Source organism: Sciurus carolinensis, chromosome 8, assembly GCF_902686445.1.
Source record: "Sciurus carolinensis chromosome 8, mSciCar1.2, whole genome shotgun sequence".
NCBI lineage: Eukaryota > Metazoa > Chordata > Mammalia > Rodentia > Sciuridae > Sciurus > Sciurus carolinensis.
Genome location: NC_062220.1, coordinates 54,748,955 through 54,769,427, shown reverse-complemented (window position 1 = coordinate 54,769,427; position 20,473 = coordinate 54,748,955). Strand labels below are relative to the sequence as shown.

The 20,473-nt window shown below is 35.1% G+C and overlaps 1 protein-coding gene and 1 pseudogene across 1 annotated transcript in view; both read right to left on the bottom strand.

The window, feature by feature from the left end:
• Positions 1 to 20,473, bottom strand: part of Elapor2 (endosome-lysosome associated apoptosis and autophagy regulator family member 2) — a 170,550-nt gene that overhangs the window by 72,899 nt on the left and 77,178 nt on the right.
• LOC124990465 (catalase-like) lies at positions 16,246 to 17,771 on the bottom strand (annotated as a pseudogene).

Here is a 20,473-nt window from a genome sequence, read left to right as displayed (position 1 = left end):
CTGTACAATGAACTTTTAACATTCAAATCAACATTCCCAAATGAGTAAACCATAGGAAAATAAGGAAAGGTTAGACAAAGAATATTGAATACTAGCTACAAGGACAAAATTATCCTGGGGGTGGAGGATACTACTCTAGGATCAGGTTACACCTCGTCCTAATTTTGTGATCTAGAATGAGTTACTTTACCTCTTTAGGCCTTGGTTTCTGTTCCTAAAAAATGAGATAATTATCACAGTAGTTGTCTCATAGGGCTAGGCTGAGAAAATAAATTAAAGCTTAAAGTGGTTAACTTAGCGCCCGACATATAACAAATGCTTATTGCATGCTATTATAATCACTACTAGGACAATCAATAGAGAAATCCAGGTAAGGAATTTTTCTTAATTTAAGTGGTTTATGGGACTTCTAGAAAACTCAGAATCAGATAATATTTCCCTAGTATGATAAATAATATCACAAACCAAGAGCCAACATTACACTAAATCAAGAATCTGCAAACTATAGCCCACAGGCCAAATATAGCCCACTGCCTGTTTATAAAGTCTTAGTGAAACAGAGCCCAACCATTAATTTACATAGTGTCTATGACTCCTTTAATAACACAATGGTAGAGTTGAATAGTTGTAAAGGAAACTGCATCACCCACCACAAAGTTGAAAATTTTACTTACTGATAAAGTTATCTGGGAAGATAATTCAGCCTGGGCTTCAAAACTAACCTTTTAACTTAATTAATTAATAATATTTTATAATAGGTTGTTATAAAGAGTGTAAAAGCTAAAAAGGAGAAAAATTGTGTTTGAGGATCTTGTCTTTTAAACACAGTGATATTATTTCAGAGTGTTCATATCTCTGTTAAAATCATGAAGAATATCCTAAACTCTTTTGGAAGTACTTCTGAGGCAGAAGGAAAACTGAGACAAACTTGTACTGAGTTTTTATAATATACTAAGTGCTGCGCTTGGTACTTTACAAACAGTAAATTATTGTTATTCTTGCTAATTTTATAAAGTTTCTGGCAACACGAAAATAGTAAATACTGAGTCAATGTTCCTAGTGAAAATCAGGGTTAGGTTCCTGATGGCCTCTGGTCACAAGATCTCCATCAACGGAAATATTTTATTAAGCCAGGTGTGCTGGCACACTTCTGTAATCCTCCTGTAATCCCCAAAACTTGGGAGGCTAATACAGGATGATCACAAGTTCAAAGCCAGCCTCAACAACTCAGGAAGATCCAGTCCAAAATCTAAAAAACAAAAAGGGTTGGGGATGTAGCTCAGTAGAAAAGCACCCCTGGGTTTAATCCCCAGTATCAAAAAAAAAAAAAAAAAAAAAAAAAAAGGATATCTTATTTAATAAATATTGCTGATTTATTAACATTGAATGCACAGACAACAGCCCTACAATTCATGCCTGAACAGGCTTATAAAATACAAATATTTTCTCCAAAAGGCATGTGTCAGCCTTCTTCGCTTAGGAGAACTAGTCAGTACTTTAGCACTATACTTAGAGGGCTGTTGTAAGTGCCAGAATCACTTAAGTAAACACATAAAATGCTAAAATCATGCCAACTAAATAGACCACAAAGGGATATTTTTTATCATGAGAGATCAAATAAGAAGTCAGTATCACCTTGTTCAAGGGTGACTCAAATATCATACCACTCTATACATGTCTGCAAATGACTGTGAAAACTTTACATGTACTGATTTTAGAGTTATGAATAAATCACAGTAAGTGGTCTAATTTGCAAATACAAGATCCATGAACAATTAGGGTCAACTGTACTTATAACAGACTTGAGAGAGAGGTTTTATGTCCATATACCAGATGAGAAACTAAGCCACAGTATATTAAAATAATCTGATTATAAAGGTACTCAGTTAATAAGCAGCAAAGCTGATAATCAAATCCTGGTCTCTCTGATTCCAAAGTTTGTACCACAAAAAAAAAAAAAAAAAAAAAAAAAAATGAGCAATTAACCAGTTAATGAAAAAAGGGTGAACAAAGTTCAAATAAATTCATGATAATACTTTACATCATTCTTCATTTCCTGTCCTTAACTCTTAAGCAATGTTCAAATGAATTATAAAGCAATAACCATTTCCCATTTTATACTTATTATGGAATTTTTAATGCAGCATAACTAAAGCATGCATTTGAGAAATATTTTAGCAAGTTCCTAACTTCCATAAGTCTAATGACTTTGCCTATGAAAGGAAGACAGTAATAATAACTATCTCAAAGAATTCTGAGAATAAGATACTCCATTTAAAGCATCTGGCAGTGTACCTGTCCTAAAGCACACAAAAAATATTAAAGACAACTATTAGTAATATAATTCTAATACCTACTGAATATGGTTTAGACATCAAAGGATTGAATTGAGGGGCCTGGGACATACATTTCAAAAAGACCTTGGCCACTGAGTTGATGATATTGAATCTCTTCAGAATAATTGTGTAGTCAATTAGTTAAGTAAGCAGAGAACATTTATTAAAACAAGGGAACTAAAAATCCTAAAGCTTTTCATATATTAATCATTTGCTTCTCCCCAATATTTGTCCACATGTTCTTGTTAAAATACAGCTGACTCTAAGAGTTTCTGTCCACAGCACTGCAGGCTCATTTGACAGTCTCCAACTATGGTCAACTTTTCTTCTTCTGATATCTTCTATCTAAGCCTCAATAACTTTCTGTTCCAACAATGCTACCTTTGCATTTGGTCTTTAACTGGATTAAAAGGGTTTTAATTATTATTATTATAATCTCAGGGACTACATTCTTCATTCAAACGTTTATAGAGTACAACTCAGGACACTGAATAGGCAGGATGATAGCTATTAAATTGTTAACTGTTAACTGTTAACTGGTAGTTGGTAGCTGTTAACTGTTGTGGGAATTGACCATGTCAATTTAATCCATTAGTCATATCTGAAATACAATTTTTAGTATTCAAAAACCTTGAAATACTAGAGTAACTGAACTGAAACAAAGAAAAGCAAACCCCAAAGTTCTGATAGGATAACAGAAAGACCTTTGCCTACAGTCACATCCTACTCAACAGTGGACTCAGTCTGAGATTTCACATTCTTCACGGAAGTGTCTCGGAAGAAGATTTTAAACTCAACCCTTGAAGTCTCACTGCAATCAGGAGGTCCTGTGCTGTACTCATTGTTTTTTGGTTTTTTTTCTTGGTTTTATGCCTCTTCTCTTCTGTTATCTATTTCTGCTACTATGAATCCATAAAGGTTCAAATATGCAGGTGTGAGGAATCAGATATATAAAAAAAAAGCATTTGTATTAGTCCATCACTAAGTAGCAATGTCTTGGGTAATTAATCCACTTAACCCTGTGTCTCCATTCACATGCATTTTATTTAGAACACCCCATCCCTTTCTCCCTAGTAGGAAGACTTGTTGTGACCCAGTAAGAGACTGTGGAGTCACTATTTCTGTGGAAAGTAGAGAGTGATATGAAAATCCAAAGCATGAATATGATCATGCATAGACCAGAACAATGTGCCAAATAAGTTACTGAACTGAATCATTTATATGCTGATTACCATCTATGATTTATGTCTCACAATAAAGAGCATCTATTTTTAATCTTTTTTTTTTTTATTGTGAACAAATGGGATACATGTTCTTTCTCTGTTTGTACATAGAGTAAAGGCATACCATTTGTGTAATCATACGTTTACATAGGGTGATGTTGGTTGATTCATTCTGTTATTTTTTCCCCTTCCCCCCACCCCTCCCATCCCTCTTTTCCCTCTATACAGTCCTTCCTTCCTCCATTCTTGCCCCCCTCCCTAACCCTAACTCTAACCCTAAAACTAACCCCTCCCACACCCCATTATGTATCATCATCCACTTATCAGCGAGATCATTCTTCCTTTGGTTTTTTGAGATTGGCTTATCTCACTTAGCATGATATTCTCCAATTTCATCCATTTGCTTGCAAATGCCATAATTTTATCATTCTTTATGGCTGAGTAATATTCCATTGTATATATATGCCACAGTTTCTTTATCCATTCATCAACTGAAGGGCATCTAGGTTGGTTCCACAATCTGGCTATGGTGAATTGAGCAGCAATGAACATTGATGTGGCTGTATCTCTGTAATATGCTGATTTTAAGTCCTTTGGGTATAGGCCAAGGAGTGGGATAGCTGGGTCAAATGGTAGTTCCATTCCAAGTTTTTTAAGGAATCTCCATACTGCCTTCCAGAGTGGTTGCACTAATTTGCAACCCCACCAGCAATGTATGAGTGTACCTTTTTCCCCACATCCTCGCCAACACCTGTTGTTGCTTGTGTTCTTGATAATCGCCATTCTGATTGGGGTGAGATGGAATCTTAGGGTGGTTTTGATTTGCATTTCTTTTATTACTAGAGATGTTGAACATTTTTCCATATGTTTGTTGATTGTTTGTAGGTCTTCTTCTGTGAAGTGTCTGTTCATTTCCTTAGACCATTTGTCGATTGGATTATTTGTAGTCTTGGTGTTGAGTTTTTTGAGTTCTTTATAGATTCTGGAGATTAGTGCTCTATCTGAAGTATGATTGGCAAAGATTTTCTCCCACTCTGTAGGCTCTTTCTTCACATTGCTGATAGTTTCCTTTGCTGAGAGAAAGCTTTTTAGTTTGAATCTATCCCAGTTGTTGATTCTTGCTTTTATTTCTTGTGCTATGGGAGTCCTATTGAGAAAGTCTGGTCCTAAGCCGACATGTTGAAGATCTGGACCTACTTTTTCTTCTATAAGATGCAGGGTCTCTGGTCTGATTCCGAGGGGCTGGGGAGATAGCTCAGTCGGTAGAGTGCTTGCCTTGTAAGCACAAGGCCCTGGGTTCGGTCCCCAGCACCCAAAAAAAAAAAATAATAATAATAATATGTTGCTTCAGATGCCTTAAATTAATATGTATTCATTGGTCCAGAAGTTCACTTTGAGCAATTTATTTTTAATCTTTTTAATCACAGGGCCTCTTAGATTTAGCTTTTCTTCCTCCAGAGACCTCATGCTTTGAAAGGCTATGGCTATCAATTACATTTATTCATAATTTGTTCATTTTTGCTATCTTCATTCAATTTTTTTATTATTAACATGTTTTCTAAACAGTAAACTAAATAATATAAATAAAAGGATTTCTGATTTACTTATTTAATGAGATATTGATGATAGAGTGAACCTATATAATTTTATACAAGTAAATATCTGGGAATCACATTGTATTAATTTATTCAGCAAAATTTCCTGAATATCTACCATTTGGTAGGCAAGTACTAGGCACCAAAGAATTTTGGTAAATAAGGTAGTCCCTACTCTCACAGAGCTTCTGTGATAGTCTGGATAGACTCCTCTTCTTCAAAAGAGACCAAATTTACATTTCTCTAAGCTTAAAGTCATTGTAAAATCCATCTTATTTATCAACCTAAGTTAATAGCTAAGTATACAATAATTACATATATTTATGGGGAATGTTAAATCAGTTCCAAAATCAGGAAGAGTCAGTATGTCTATTTTATTTTTATTAAAAATGAGCTTAAAGCCATAGACAGTTTTTGTTTTGACTATATGAAGAGGTACTCTTGCAACTATTATACTATTACTCTTTACCATTAAAGGCATTACAAAGAAAGAATATAATGTCTAATTTGTAGGCCTTGAAAATAAATTTGAATTCTAGCATTCATGTAACCATTTAATTATCATTATCAGATAATTAATATTTTGTGTACCTGTCAGGTTTTTTTATCATCATTCTTCTCATAGAACACAAAAAGGAGGAAACTGAACAGGGCCTCAGATCTCTTCCTTCCCCAGTGCCCATGATGAGGACAACACTTTATTACTATTTTTTAAGTTCTTATTTGTGAAATTCTTAAGCAGAGAAAAAAATGTTTTATTCCCTATTTTGCAAAATGAAAGTAAACAGAAGGAAGCCAAAATGCTACATTAAAATAGGCCACTTCTTGCTGATGTTCTCTAATTCACATCAAACCAGTTTTTTGTGGCTTGTGGGACTACTTCTTCCTTTTTACTGGAAAGACTTTTTTTTTTTTTTTTTAATCTTAAGAAGATATTTTCTTGTCAAAATATACAGGTTGCAAGGAAGGCTGGATCTGCCATGTTCAATTTAAGGTTGGATGGAGATAATGGAAGGCACTACTGTAGAAATTCTAATAGTGGCAGACACTGCAATGTTCCCCCAAGAATAAATATAATTGAGCATTAAGAAGCTACGGTAGAGCTGGGCATGGTGGCACATGCCTGTAATGCCAGCAGCTCAGGAGGCTGAGGCAGGAGGAGTTCAAAGCGGGCCTCACCCAAAAGAGGCACTAAGCAACTCAGTGAGACCCTGTCTCTAAACTTAAAAAATACAAAATAGAGCTGAGGGTGTAGCTTAGTGGTCCAATGCCCCTGAGTTCAATCTCTGGTACCCAAAAAACAAACAAACAAAGCAGCTACAGAAGTAATTTATACATTATGGGGTTTTAGGCATGATTTTATTTAAGATAGATAAATCTGTGATACACAATCAAATTCTATCAGAATGATCCAAAAGGACTTTTGGGTTTATGTGATCCAAAGCATCCTGATTCAGATTTTGAGTTTTCTCATCTGTGTGACCTTGAGCACTTTAACTTCTCTGCAGTCTCAGTGACAGACTCACCAAGAGTCGCCCAGGACTCCTCCTGGTCCGAAGATTGTATAATGGCTAAGTTGAGAAATTCAAATGAAAACGAACAACAGTGGAAAAGAACTGTGCCCCAGAGGTCAAAAGACATCAGTTCTATTCCACAGTGCCACTGAGTCCCAGGAAGTGACATGCATGAAGTACTGTGCAAACTCAGAAGTAGCACAATTAGATTAACAGAACTTGATTGTTAAAACTGAATCCTACCAATAATGTTCTGTGATTTTGCACTAAGAACTGGGCATGAAGTTGTAAGGCACAAGGATATAATTTTTAAGTTCTTAGTTATACAGTTCTTTAAGAAAAAATAATTATCACCTCTTGTTTTACAAAATGAAAATAAGAGACAGGAGGTACACAAAACAGCACATCAACAAGAACAAATTCTGGCTAACATTTTCTAATTCACCATTCTCTGCAAAGAATATTTTAGCAGAAGTAGTGCCTCTACATCTCTGAAAACTGGGCTTCACATCTGACATTCTTTCCAGTGGGTCCTCAGAGTCTTCTCAGGTAGAACAATGTGATTATCATTGCACTTCATACAGAGGACTGAAAAGTCATACAAGCTTCAAAAAATTCACCCCTGGCAGGAAAAGTGATCCATGTTAACATCACAGATAATCTCCATTGAACTAGCAGAGCCTCTACAAAACCTTTTCTTCTTTTTATAATCTATGCTAAAGTAGTAGTTTTCATCTTTAAAAGAAAATGAAAAAATACAAATGCATTTTTATTGCAGCTTCTTTTTTTTTCCTTATTAAGTTTACTCTCTCAAGTATTTTGTCACAATAATACGAAGCTGACTAACACAGTCTCCATGCTCCACAGTATACATAGCCCATACCCAACAATTCCATGGGTTAATTTCATAGTCTTTGGGAGAAATTCTGGGTAATTTCCATTATATATGGTTTTGTCTTGCCCAAACCTGAAGGAAGATGCCACCCTCCTTATGTACTTTAAAGTAATCCATCTCAATCCTCACAGAAGAGTTCCCTCCCATAGGAAAACTATTTTAAAACATCAGAAATATGACCAATGGATAAATATGATTCTTTTGGCCAGTAGCATTGTGGCTTCTTGATGTCAATGTCTGATGCAAAAGGAGACAAACCCTGGTTCATTGGGCACAAGATAACACAACGTTTGTAGAAAAAAGAAAACAGTGAAAGTCAAGGGAAGAAAAATATTCAGAGCACTTGATGAGGTCACAAAGGCCAGCAGAACGATATACCTGTGAGGTCAGTTCTCTCAACTTCAATTCTGCCCAAACACTGTGGTTCTTATCATGCTGAACATTTCCTCTTCCTCAGAAAGTGCCAGTCATCCTCAGCTATCCTAATAGTCTCTCTGACCTCAATTGCAGTTTTAAGAACTCAGTTCTCAAAAAAAAAAAGAACTCAGTTTTCTAATCTCCTTTTAAAACACTTTTTTCAGAGAAACTTCCTCAATCACAGCTCCCATGAAGCATCACAATCAATATAAATCCTGCTTTTGAGCTTTTCCCAACAGTTTTTATCTCATGTCTTAACGAGCCCATTCGTGCCAGCTTTTCACCCACCACTGTGGTGCTGAGCAGATTTAACTTCAACACTTTTCCCACCTGCAACTCACACACTGACATTCCCTATTGAGAAGGCTTGTAAAATAATGAAAGCACACTGTGAATCAAGCAGCAATGACATACCAGGCATGGACTTCCCAAACTAAGCAACTCCTTAAATGTTATTCTCTTTCTGAAAAATGTATCAATAAGAATAAAATCTACAGAAATAATCAATCAATTTAAATGATCCCATAAATATATCTAAGTCTTTCAATGCCATCTGTTAAAAAGCCCATTTACCTATCAGGATATCAATGTGTGTCACATTTCTGTCAAGAGGATAAAGTTAAGAGAGCAGAGACAACTTCAGAAGGGCATGAAGCCTTGTTCAACATGCACTGTATTCCAAAGAGGCAGTGCCCTGGGGTCAAGATGGATCCAAGACACTCGACCACCTGTTTTCATATCTCACCTATCACCAAAATATGTGGCTCTAGGCTATATTTCAGTTCCTCGTCTGTTTGTTTTGTTTTGTTTTGAGGAGGTAATAAAAATACTTACTTGCATCATCAAATTACAGAACTTGCTTCAGTGTTCACCACAAAGATACTCACAGAATTAATACATATTGTCCAAAAAGTATGACTCAACCCTAAATCCAGACACAATATTGCACATGAACCCATTAGGGTTCAACAGTTTTCCAAGGTTATTCAGTTGGTAACTGATGAGTCTGAATTTCAAACTTATATCTGCATTGCTGTGAGGTCGTCTTGACTCTCTGAGCATCCCCCCCTCCTTGGTGAGATCACCCTTGATAACATAAATCCATCAGGCATTTCACCCCTACACTGCAATTAACTTATTGTTCCCTTATTGAAATGAAAGGTCCTGAAAGTCAAGACTTTTTTCATTTATTTTTGCATTTGTCTTGTCAAAAACAGAAAATATTCAATAAATGTGCATTCAGTGAATGAAATAAAGCTCAATAAATGACTGGAATATTTTCCTCAGGTACAAACAATTCAGCTGCAGAACTGTGCTTTAAGCCCAGGTGCATACCATATCTGACTACAAACTGTGGGTAGTTGTCAACTGAACAACAGTGCAAAAATGCTGCCACTAGAACTCAAAGAAACTACATGAAATTAGTTAAATTATAGTATAAGTAACATTACAAAAAATTACTAGATTAGTCAGGCAGGTATGTTTCTTTTATCTTTAAAATTTTTATTGGATAATGACAAATTATAATTGCATATTAAGTGGGGTATACAAAGTGAAGCTAAGATATATGTGTATAACATGGATGACTGAATCATGCTTATCAACATACCATTCTAAATATTTATCATTTATTCATCCTAACTGAAATATTGTGTCCTTTGACCAACATCTCCCAGCTTCTGATAACCACCATTCTACTATCTGATTTTCTACAAGTTCAATTTTAGATTCCACAAATAAATGATCACATGTTATATTTGTCTTTCTGTGCCTGACTTGTTTCACCTAATCCAATGATTTCCAGGTTCATCCATGTTGTTGCAAATGATGTAATTCTCCTCTTTTTCAAGGCTGACTATATTTAATTGTGTATATATGCCACATTTTTATGTTTGATAGTTGATAGACAATTAAATTTCTTCCATAATTTGACTAATGATACAATAAATTATTGATGCAATAAATATGAATAATGATACAATAAAGATAGTAAAGCAGTTATCTCTTCAACATACTATTTCTAATCCTTTGGGTAGATACCCAGATGTGGACTGCTGGATTACATGGTACTTCTATCTTCAGTTTATTGAGGAATCTCCATACTATTTTCCATAATGGCTATATTAATTTACATTCCCATCAGTATACAAGTGTTCTCTTTTCTCCACATCTTCGTCAATACTTGTTATCTTTCATCTTTCTAATAATAGCCTTTCAAACATGTGAAGTGATATCTCACTGTGATTTTAATTTAAATTTCCCTAATGATAGCTAATGGTCAACATTTTTTCATATACCTGTTGATCTTCTTTGGAGAAATGTCTATTCAGGTCTTTTGTCAATACTTTTATTTGTGGTATTTGTGTTCCTGCTATTGAGTTGTTTGGGTTCCTTATGTATTTGAATATTAATCCCTTATCAGCCTAAAAATATTTTCTTCTACTCTGCAAGATGCCTCTTCACTCTGTTGTTTCCTGTACTGTGCAGTTTTTTCATTTGTTATAATTCCATTTGACTTTTTTTGGTTTTGTTAACTGAGATTCTGAGGTTGAATGTGAAAAACCAGTGCCAGACCAATGTTATATGGTTTCCCCCTACGTTCTTCTAGTACTTTTAGTTTCAGGTCATAAGTTTAATAAGTTTTTAGTCTATTTTGAGTTGATTTTTGTGTATGGTTTGAGATAAGGGTCCAATTTCATTCTTGTGCATGTGAATATCTAGTTTTTCCAGCACCCTTAATTGACATGGTTGTTCTTTTCCCATTGTGCATTTTTGGCTCCTTTGTCAAAAATCGATTGACCACAAATGCATGCATCCATTTCTGGATTTTTAAATTCTGTTCTCTTGGTCAATTTGTCTAATTTGAAAGTATATATTTTTAAATCAGTGTTTTCAAAAAAAATATTCTTCAGAAATTAGTGTGAGGGATCCTAATACACATTAGAAAAAGGAGTCTATAATTGGACTGGAGCTGTATTCAGTGGTAGGCTTATGTAACATATGCAAGATCCTGAGTTCTATCCACTGAACCACAAAAAAAAAAAAAAAAACGAAAAAAAAAAAAACGAAAAAAAGTCTTCTATCCTCCAATCAAATACATTTGGGAAATGGATAAAGTAGTATCCACTTAAAACACATAGGAATATTCTATAAATGTTTATTAAGTTCTTAAAGACTTCCTATGAAAATGTGCACTCTATTAGGGGAACACAGTATTCAAGATTTTCCACATGATTCAGTACTTTACCAAAGAAAATCCTGACACACATTTCTGGTTTACATGAAGCATTACTTGGGATTAGTATCCCATGGAGCAGATTAGGAGAATGACATGCATCTGCCATTCAGTGCCAATGTGCCAATACAACAAACTATGTATTGAATCCTGGGGGAAAATATCTACACTTGAAAGAGCTATAACTCTAAGTAGTGTATTTTTTTAAAATCTCACCGGTAAACCAAAATCAACTCTCTTATCATGGGAAGATTTCTCTTCATTTACTCCCAAACTCAAATGAAAAGCTATTGACTCAAACTGCCACCATTACTCTGCTTCCTCCTTAAAAACAAAAACAAACAAACGAAACCCATTTCACTGAGGTATGATTGACATAGAACTTGCTGCATATATTCAATATATACAATTTGATGAGTTATACACCCATGGAGGCATCACCACAATCTATGCCATAATCTACTAATCTCCTCCAAAGTCTCTCTCTCACTCTGTATTTATTCTTCTTTTTGTATGAAACAATAGTTAAATGTAAAATCTACCTTAACAAATTCTTAGTATTGTTACCTAAGAACGATGCTGTACAGCAGATCTCTAGAACTTACTCATCTTGTATAATTGAAGCACTGTAGCCTTTGACTATCACCTACCTATCTTCCCCTTTCCCCAGCCCCTGAAAACCATCATTTGACTCCATGCTTCCTTAAGTTTGACTATTCAGACTCATCATGTAGGTGGCATTATACAATGTTCGTCTTTCTATGTCTGGCTCATTTATCGTTATGCCTTCCATGTTTATCCATGTTGTCACAAATAGCAAGATTTCTTCCTAAAGGTTAAACAGTATTCCACTGTATGTGTACACCACATTTTCTTTATCCATTCATTTCTCAATGGACATTTAGGTTGTTTCCATATCATGGTTATCATAATACTGCAATGAATATGGGAATGCAGATACCCCTTCTATATCCTGATTTTAATCCCATTGAATATAACCAGCAGCAGGACTTCTAGATCCTTTGGTAGTTTTAATTTTTTCAGGAACCTGAATTCTGTTTTCTGTAATGGTTGCACCCATTTACATTCCCTTTGTTTGCATATAAGGGTTCATTTTTCTTCATATCCTGGTGAACTTTTGTTACTTTTTTTTTATCATATCCATTCTAATAAGGGAAGGTGATACTTCATTACAGTCTTGATTTAAATTTTCTTGATGACTAATATGTGTTAAGTACCTTTTCACATATCCAATAGCCATTTGTATGTCTTTTTTATTTTAAACCATAAGCACTTCACCACTGAGTTACATCCCCAGTCTTTTTTATTTTTTATTTTGAGACATGGTCTCCTTAAGTTGCTAAGGGCCTCATTAAGTTGCCCAAGTTGGCCTTGAACTTGTGATCCTCTTGCCTCAGCCTCCCAAATTGCAGGGATTACAGGCATGTGTCACCACACCTGGCATATGTCTTCTTTGAAGAAACATCTATTTAGTTCTTTTGGCCATTTTTAAATGGTGGTATTTGTCTTTTTGCTATTAACTTAGAGAGTTCCATATATTTTGGACATTAAGCCTTTATCAGATATCTAGTTTACAAATATTTCTCCTATTCCATGGGCTACCTTTTACTTTCATTATTTCTTTTCTTGTGCAGAAACACTTAAGTTTGATGAATTCCAATGGTCAATTTTGGTTTTCTTGCCTGAGTTTTTGGGTCAACTCCAAAAAAATCATTGCCCAGATTAATGTTGTTTATTTTCCCCCTGTGTTCTTCTAGTAGTTTTATAGTTTCTGATCTTACATTTAAATCTGTAATACATCTTGGGTTGACTTTTGTTGATGGTACAGGATAAGGGTCTAATTTCATCCTTTTGTAGGCAGATACCTGATTTTCTTGGAATCATTCCTGGAAGAGACTATCCTCTCCCCATTGTGCATCTCTTACACTCTGGAAGATTAGCTACTATATATCATGGGTTTATTTCTGGGCTCTGTAATCTGTTCCATCTACTTATATGCCAATACATGCTGTTTTTATTAGTGTAGCTACATAATATATTTTACTATTAGAAAATGTGGAACCTCCAGTTTTGTTTTGTTTTTTTGTTTTGTGGGGGTTTGCTCAAAATTGTTTTGGCTACTCAGGATATCCTGAGGTTCCATATAAACCTTACAGTATTATTCTATTTCTGTTTTTTTTTTTTTTTTTTTTTTGGGTGCTGGGGATCGAACCCAGGGCCTTGTGCTTACAAGGCAAGCACTCTACCGACTGAGCTATCTCCCCAGCCCCTCTATTTCTGTTTTAAAAATTATGCTCAGATTTTGACAGGAATTCCATGGAATAAATCTTTTGGGTTATATGGACATTTTAACAATAACAATTACTCCAGTCCATGAGCATGAACTCTTTCCATATTCATGTGTCTGCCTTAATTTTTTTCATTGGTATTTTTAGTTTTCAGTGTACAAGTCTGTTATCTCCTTCATAAGGTTTATTCCTACCTTATTACTTGTGGCATTTTTGGAAATTGGATTGTTTTCTCAATTTCCTCTTTGGATAATTCATTATTAGTGTATAGAAATAAAACTAATTTTTGTATGTTGATTTTGTGTCCTACAAGATTGCTTAGTTCATTTACTAGTTCTAACAACTTTTTGGATATGGAATCTTTGAAGTTTTCTACATACAAGGTCATGTCATCTTCAAATAGATGTCTTTACTTCTTCCTTTCCATTTTAGATGTCTTTTATTTTTTCTTCTTGCCCAATTGTTCTAACTAGGACTTCTATTATGATGTTGAATAAATGTGTCAAAACTAAGTATTCTTGCCTTATTCCAGATCTTTAAAAAAAAAAGTTTTGGGGGCTGGGGAGATAGCTCAGTTGGTAGAGTGCTTGCCTTGCAAGCACAAGGCCCTGGGTTCGATCCCCAGCACCCAAAAAAAAAAAAAAAAAAAAAGTTTTGTTTTTTTACAACCAAGTATAATGTTAGCTGGGGACCTGTTATATATAGCCTTCATCATGTTGAGGTTAAGTTCTTTCTATACCTAATTATCTAAAGTTTGTATCACAACAAGTGTTAATTTAAAAAAAAGAAATCAATACTGTATCTATTGTGATAAACATGATCTTTTTATTCTTTGTTAAGTTAATGTCATGCATCATATTGATTGAGTTGCATGTGTTACCATCCTTGAATTCTAAGGATAAATCCTACTTGGTCATTGTGTATCATTATTTTAATGTGCCACTTAATTCCATTTTCTGTTATTTCCTTCCTTCTGCCAGCTTTGGGCTTCATAGTTTGCTTTCCTTTTTCTAGTTCCTTGATGTATAATATTAGACTGTTGGAGTTCTTTCTTCTTTTTTAATGTAGGCCTTTGCCACCATAAAATTCTCTAGAACTGAAATGCAAATCAAAACCACCCTAAGATTCCATCTCACCCCAATTAGAATGGCGATTATCAAGAATACAAGCAACAACAGGTGTTGGCGAGGATGTGGGGAAAAAGGTACACTCATACATTGCTGGTGGGGCTGCAAATTAGTGCAGCCACTCTGGAAAGCAGTGTGGAGATTCCTTAGAAAACTTGGAATGGAACCACCATTTGACCCAGCTATCCCACTCCTTGGCCTATACCCAAAGGACTTAAAATCAGCATATTACAGAGATACAGCCACATCAATGTTCATAGCTGCCCAGTTCACAATAGCCAGATTGTGGAACCAACCTAGATGTCCTTCAATTGATGAATGGATAAAGAAACTGTGGTATATATTACTCAGCCATAAAGAATGATAAAATTATGGCATTTGCAGGCAAATGGATGAAATTGGAGAATATCATGCTAAGTGAGATAAGCCAATCTCAAAAAAACAAAGGACAAATGATATCGCTAATAAGTGGATGATGACACATAATGGGGGGTAGGAGGGGTTAGTGTTAGGGTTAGAGTTAGGATTAGGGAGGGGGGCAAGAATGGAGGAAGGAAGGACTGTATAGAAGGAAAAGAGGGGTGGGAGGGGTGGGGGGGAAGGGAAAAAATAACAGAATGAATCAAACAACATTACCCTATGTAAATTTATGATTACACAAATGGTATGCCTTTACACCATGTACAAACAGAGAAACAACATGTATCCCATTTATTTACAATAAAAAAAAGAATATTCTTAGAAATAAAAAAAAATTCTCTAGAACTGCTTTTGCTGCATCACATAACTTTTTAAAATATTGTATTTCTGTTTTTGTTTGTTTTCATACATTCTCTAATTTCCATTTGATTTCTTATTTGACCCAGTAGTTTTTCAGGAGTATGTAGTTTAATTACCATGTATTTCTGAATTTTCCAATTTTCCTTCTATGTACAGACTAATTGTAAAAATGTAAGCAATTACAAATCAGTCTGTTGCAAAATCAATACTGTATTAGCATAAATGTAATTCCAAGTTAAAAAATGTGAACCTGATCGATTACAGATAGCAATTAGCATTAAGGCACAATGGTGCCAAAGTTAACTGCAGCAGACACTGGTGTATCGAACATATTTTTCCTACAAGGACCTTAGAAAAATAAAAATTTCTGAGTGGATCATCATTGCCTTTTCTTATTTTATAATAACAAGCATATTTTTATATAAGAAGTTATGAAGTAATATGTTAAGATGCTAATTTTACCAAGATTATTTTCTTGTCAAATAAAATCATATTTCTGGCTAGAAACTTCCCTTCTAGTTATTTTAATGAATAATTCAACCATCAAAAGCAAATATATGTTTCTTTGAAATGACTGTTAAGCCCTGACCTTCATTTTCTCCTAGAGAAATAACATTAAAAGTCACTGTTGCATTATTTGCTATAGAAACCTGGATTACCATTTGAAGATATTAGCTTGCATTTGTACATTTGGATAGGAATCTGCTATCCAGTCATGAGTGTGTCACGTGCATCCACATTATGCTTTGTTTCAAAGGCAGAGAGCTCCTTGGCAAGCACTTGGCTCCCTAGCTCCACAGATCAGCTTCCTCTCTTAGATCCAAGTGAGACTCAGACTACATGTTCTCACTTGGCTATACTTCTCACTGCTGTATTTGTCCAAAACAGCCTGGACACAGCTCCACAGATATCATGGACATCAGCAAAGTTCTTGACCACTTTCTTATGGATGAAGAGTTAAGTGTCTTCAGATGGTCAGCGGTGTTCTCACTCGGGCATTTCCTCTACTTTTCATTCTATGTGTCCACATAGAATGTTCATACCTGAGTGACACTGTCATTAGCACTACCAAAGTACAGAATATCTGCAGAACCCTGTTGTTCTGGAACACTAAAGCTATTCAGGGAGTAATCTGGAGCAGCACCCTGATGGTTGTGCATGCATAGGGGCCCATCACAATCATAGGTGGCCACTCGAGCACAGAAGGGACAGTTCATGGGTATCCAAAGATATATGGATTCCAGGTGGTACAGGTGAATGGCAGGATAGGAAAAGGTGTCCCTGCAGCATTTTGTAAGGACTGGGCAGTATGTTGCTTATACAAAGTCCATCTGTTCAACCTCAGTAATTAACTGGATTCTAGTTTAAGACCAATTTACTAACTGGGATAAAAGGATTGTGAAGACAAACCTTAGTGACATCAAATGGATCAAATGGAAAAATTTCTGCCTGATCAAACAAATGACCAAAATGGAAAAAGTTCAGGAGGAGGAACTGTACAGTAGTGGCATTAGGAAGATCCTGGAGGCAGAGTCAGCATATTCCTAGGAAAGTCTTGCTGCATCTTTAACAGGAAGGAATTTTGATGCCACTGTCAGTCATACTGGAATTTATAATAAAGTGCCTCTTCATTTGCATTAACCAGCTTGAGAGTATGTGATCCATATCCACTCATGTACTGAAGTCCATTAATCCCTGATCAATGAACAAGAAAGAAACATGATCACAGACTCAGGAAGCAGGTTCCAGAAGTCCCAGACATGTCCATGTCCAGATCTTCAGGTGTATTTGAGGATTTCCATTTCACTTATGGTTAATTGATGGAAATAATATGACATCCCTGATGAAGAAATGGGGAGTATTATTTCCAACAAGATCCAACTTACCATCTTCTGTGTAAAATTTCACTGCAAACCCACAAGGGTCATGAACCCAATTCTCCAAGAACATTGGAGAATCAAACCGTAATGAGAGTCCTCTTTCAAACATGCACAAATGCCTTTGCCCCAGAGTATCTGGTGATATCATGCATGAGCCCAAAGCAGCCAAAGGCCCCTGCTCCTTTAGCATCCATGACTTTCTCAGGAATTCTCTCTTGGTCAAAGTGAGCCATTTCATCAGTGAAAACCACATCCTGAATAAGAGGAGGCCCTTGAGGCCCTGCTGTAAGAACGTTAAGCCTGTCTTCTATTGGAGTCAAGACATCGGGTTTCTACATGACCTCTGCTCCTTCCAGAGTTTCACTGGATCACTGGAGAGAGTCTGTCCATCTGCCAGATTCTGTCTGTCATGACAGATGCTTGATTGCACTACAGACCATTGCAGGTGGCCTTGGCTCATGTGGCCCTTCCTTTTGTTACTGACTTCTAGTTTCATTCCATTGTAGTCAGAAAAGATACTTGAAAGAATTTTAATCTTCTTAAATTTGTTAAGATTTGTTTTGTAGCCTGGCATGTGATTTATCTGAAGAATGTTCCACATGTGCTTTAGAAGAAAGTATATTCCTTTGCAGTAGGGTAGAATGTTCTATATGTATCTGTTAGGTCCATTTTTTCTATAGGACTGTTCAGATCTGCTATTTCTTCATTGACTTTTCCATCTAGATGATCTTTCATTTATTATAAGTGGGATACTGAATTTTTCTACTATTATTGTATTGCTGTCTATTTCTCCCTTAAGATCTATCAGTACTTCCTTTATATATTTAGGTGCTCTGATGTTAGGTATATTTATAATTGTTCTATCTTCCTGTTTAATTGGCACTTTTATCCTTAATGATCTTATTTGTCTCTTATAACAATTTTTTAATTAAAGTCTATTTTTTCTGATATTACTATACTTATGTCTTATGGATCATTAAATATGGGTTGTAACAATAGATTGGAGGAAAACTAAAGAGAAAAAAATCTATATCTAAAGTTTTATTTAACTAATACGAATATAGCACTTAAGAAAACTAAATATTAGAAGCTTACAACTAAAGATTAGACTATAAACATATAAATATGAACTTAAGTAAAAATAATATCTCATTAAAACCACATTAATTCACTAGATTTTATTAGAAATACAAAAGTAATTCAAACACATATACTACATATTATATACATATACATGCACAGATATATCCATATTCACTTACATGTATATTTGATAATAATGATTATTTTAAATGTATTATTCATTTACATATTATGAATTCTGAAGTACAGGATTAAACAACATGCACAAAACTATGACTCATTTGATGCTTACACACCAAGAAGAATTATATAAATTGTCATCATCAATTAGAAATGATGTGTTAGGGTTAAAACTGATATCTAAGACTCGGAAATATTTGAAAGGGTAAGCAATAAATGGCATGTATCCCCCCTACAAATTTGAGAATATCAAAGAGATATATTATGTTTATTTCTCTCAGTGTTTCAAACTTGTCTGAAAACACATAAAGGAGTTCTCACCACATGTCATCTCCAAGGATAGCCAGGTCTTTACTTCTAAGATTTAATTTGAGGCCAAAGGGCTATGTTTCCAAAGAAAGATTAAAAGAGAACCTCACCCAGAAAACCACTCCAGGAGAACCATTCTTTTTTGATGATCTAAGAACATTAAAGGAAAGCTAGAAGGTCAAGAAAAGATGTTAGAAATGCGTGTGCTTCCAGGATAAAAGAGGAAAGTGACCCAAGAGTAGAGAAGTCATGGGGTTAAAACCAGAGTTGTATTCTCTTATTCTGCAATTATTACAAAGTGTTGTGACTCAGGAATGACATGTTACCCACAAGACCCTGAAAGGTGGGTGATCGCCATAGACTTGGGAGAAGCAGAAAAGTTCCCAGGGCTAAGCCTGAGAGGAGGACAGACTGGAGGTCATTTCAGGGGCAGCAGTATGAGACTGGTGAGTTTTCCACAGCAGAAGGGACAGGAAGGTAATAGGGACCAGTGTACATAAATAATGAAGGCTTTCCATGCCTCTGCCTGAGTTCTGTAAGCTTCAGACACCTATACCCCAGGTTTCCAGCCCAACAAAAACTGACATCTGACTTCTCATTAACTTCACTCAGACAAGCCTTTCAGCTATAATACCCTGCATTCTATCAGATTGTAATGGAATAAAATTAGAAATCAACAATAAAATAAAAAATAGAAGCCACTCTAACACATGGAGACTAAATAATAGACTACTGAATGATATATGGATAGTTGAAGAAATCAAGGATGAAATTTAAAAAATATTTAGAGGTAAATGAGAACACCAATATAACCTTTCAAACTCTCTGGGACTCTATGAAGGCAGTACTCAGAGGAAAGTTTATTGCATTGAGCTCATTTACTAAAAGAATAAAAAGTCATCAAATAAATGACCTAACATTATATCTCAAAACTCTAGAAAAAGAACAAATCAACACCAAAAACAGTGGAAGATGGGAAATAATTAAAATCAGAGCTGAAATTAATGAAATTGAAACAAAAGCAACAACTGAAAAAATTGACAGAACAAAAAGATGGTTCTTTGAAAAGTATCAATAATATTGATAAACCCCTAGCCATGCTAACAAAGAGAAAAAGAGAAAAAACTCAAATTACTAAAATACGTGATAAAGAAGGAAATCACAATGGACATGACTGAAATTCAGAAGTAATTAGAAAGTATTTTGAAAAATTTATACTCCAATAAAATAGAAAATATTGAAGACACAACACAATTTCTAGAGACATATGACCTACCCAAACTGAATCAGGAGGTCATACATGATTTAGACAGAACAATTTCAAGTAATGATATAGAAAACACCATCAAAAGCCCACCAATCAAGAAAAGCCAAGATCAAACACATTCTCAGCCAAGTTCTAGAAGACCTTCAAAGAAGAATTTACACTAATACTACTCAAAGTATTCCATGAATCAGAAAAGGAGGGAAACTTTCCAAACATATTCTGTGAGGCTAATATCCTGATGCCAAAACCAGACAAAGACACATCAAGGACAGAAAACTTCAGACCAATATCCTTGATGAACATAGATGCAAAAATTCTCAGTA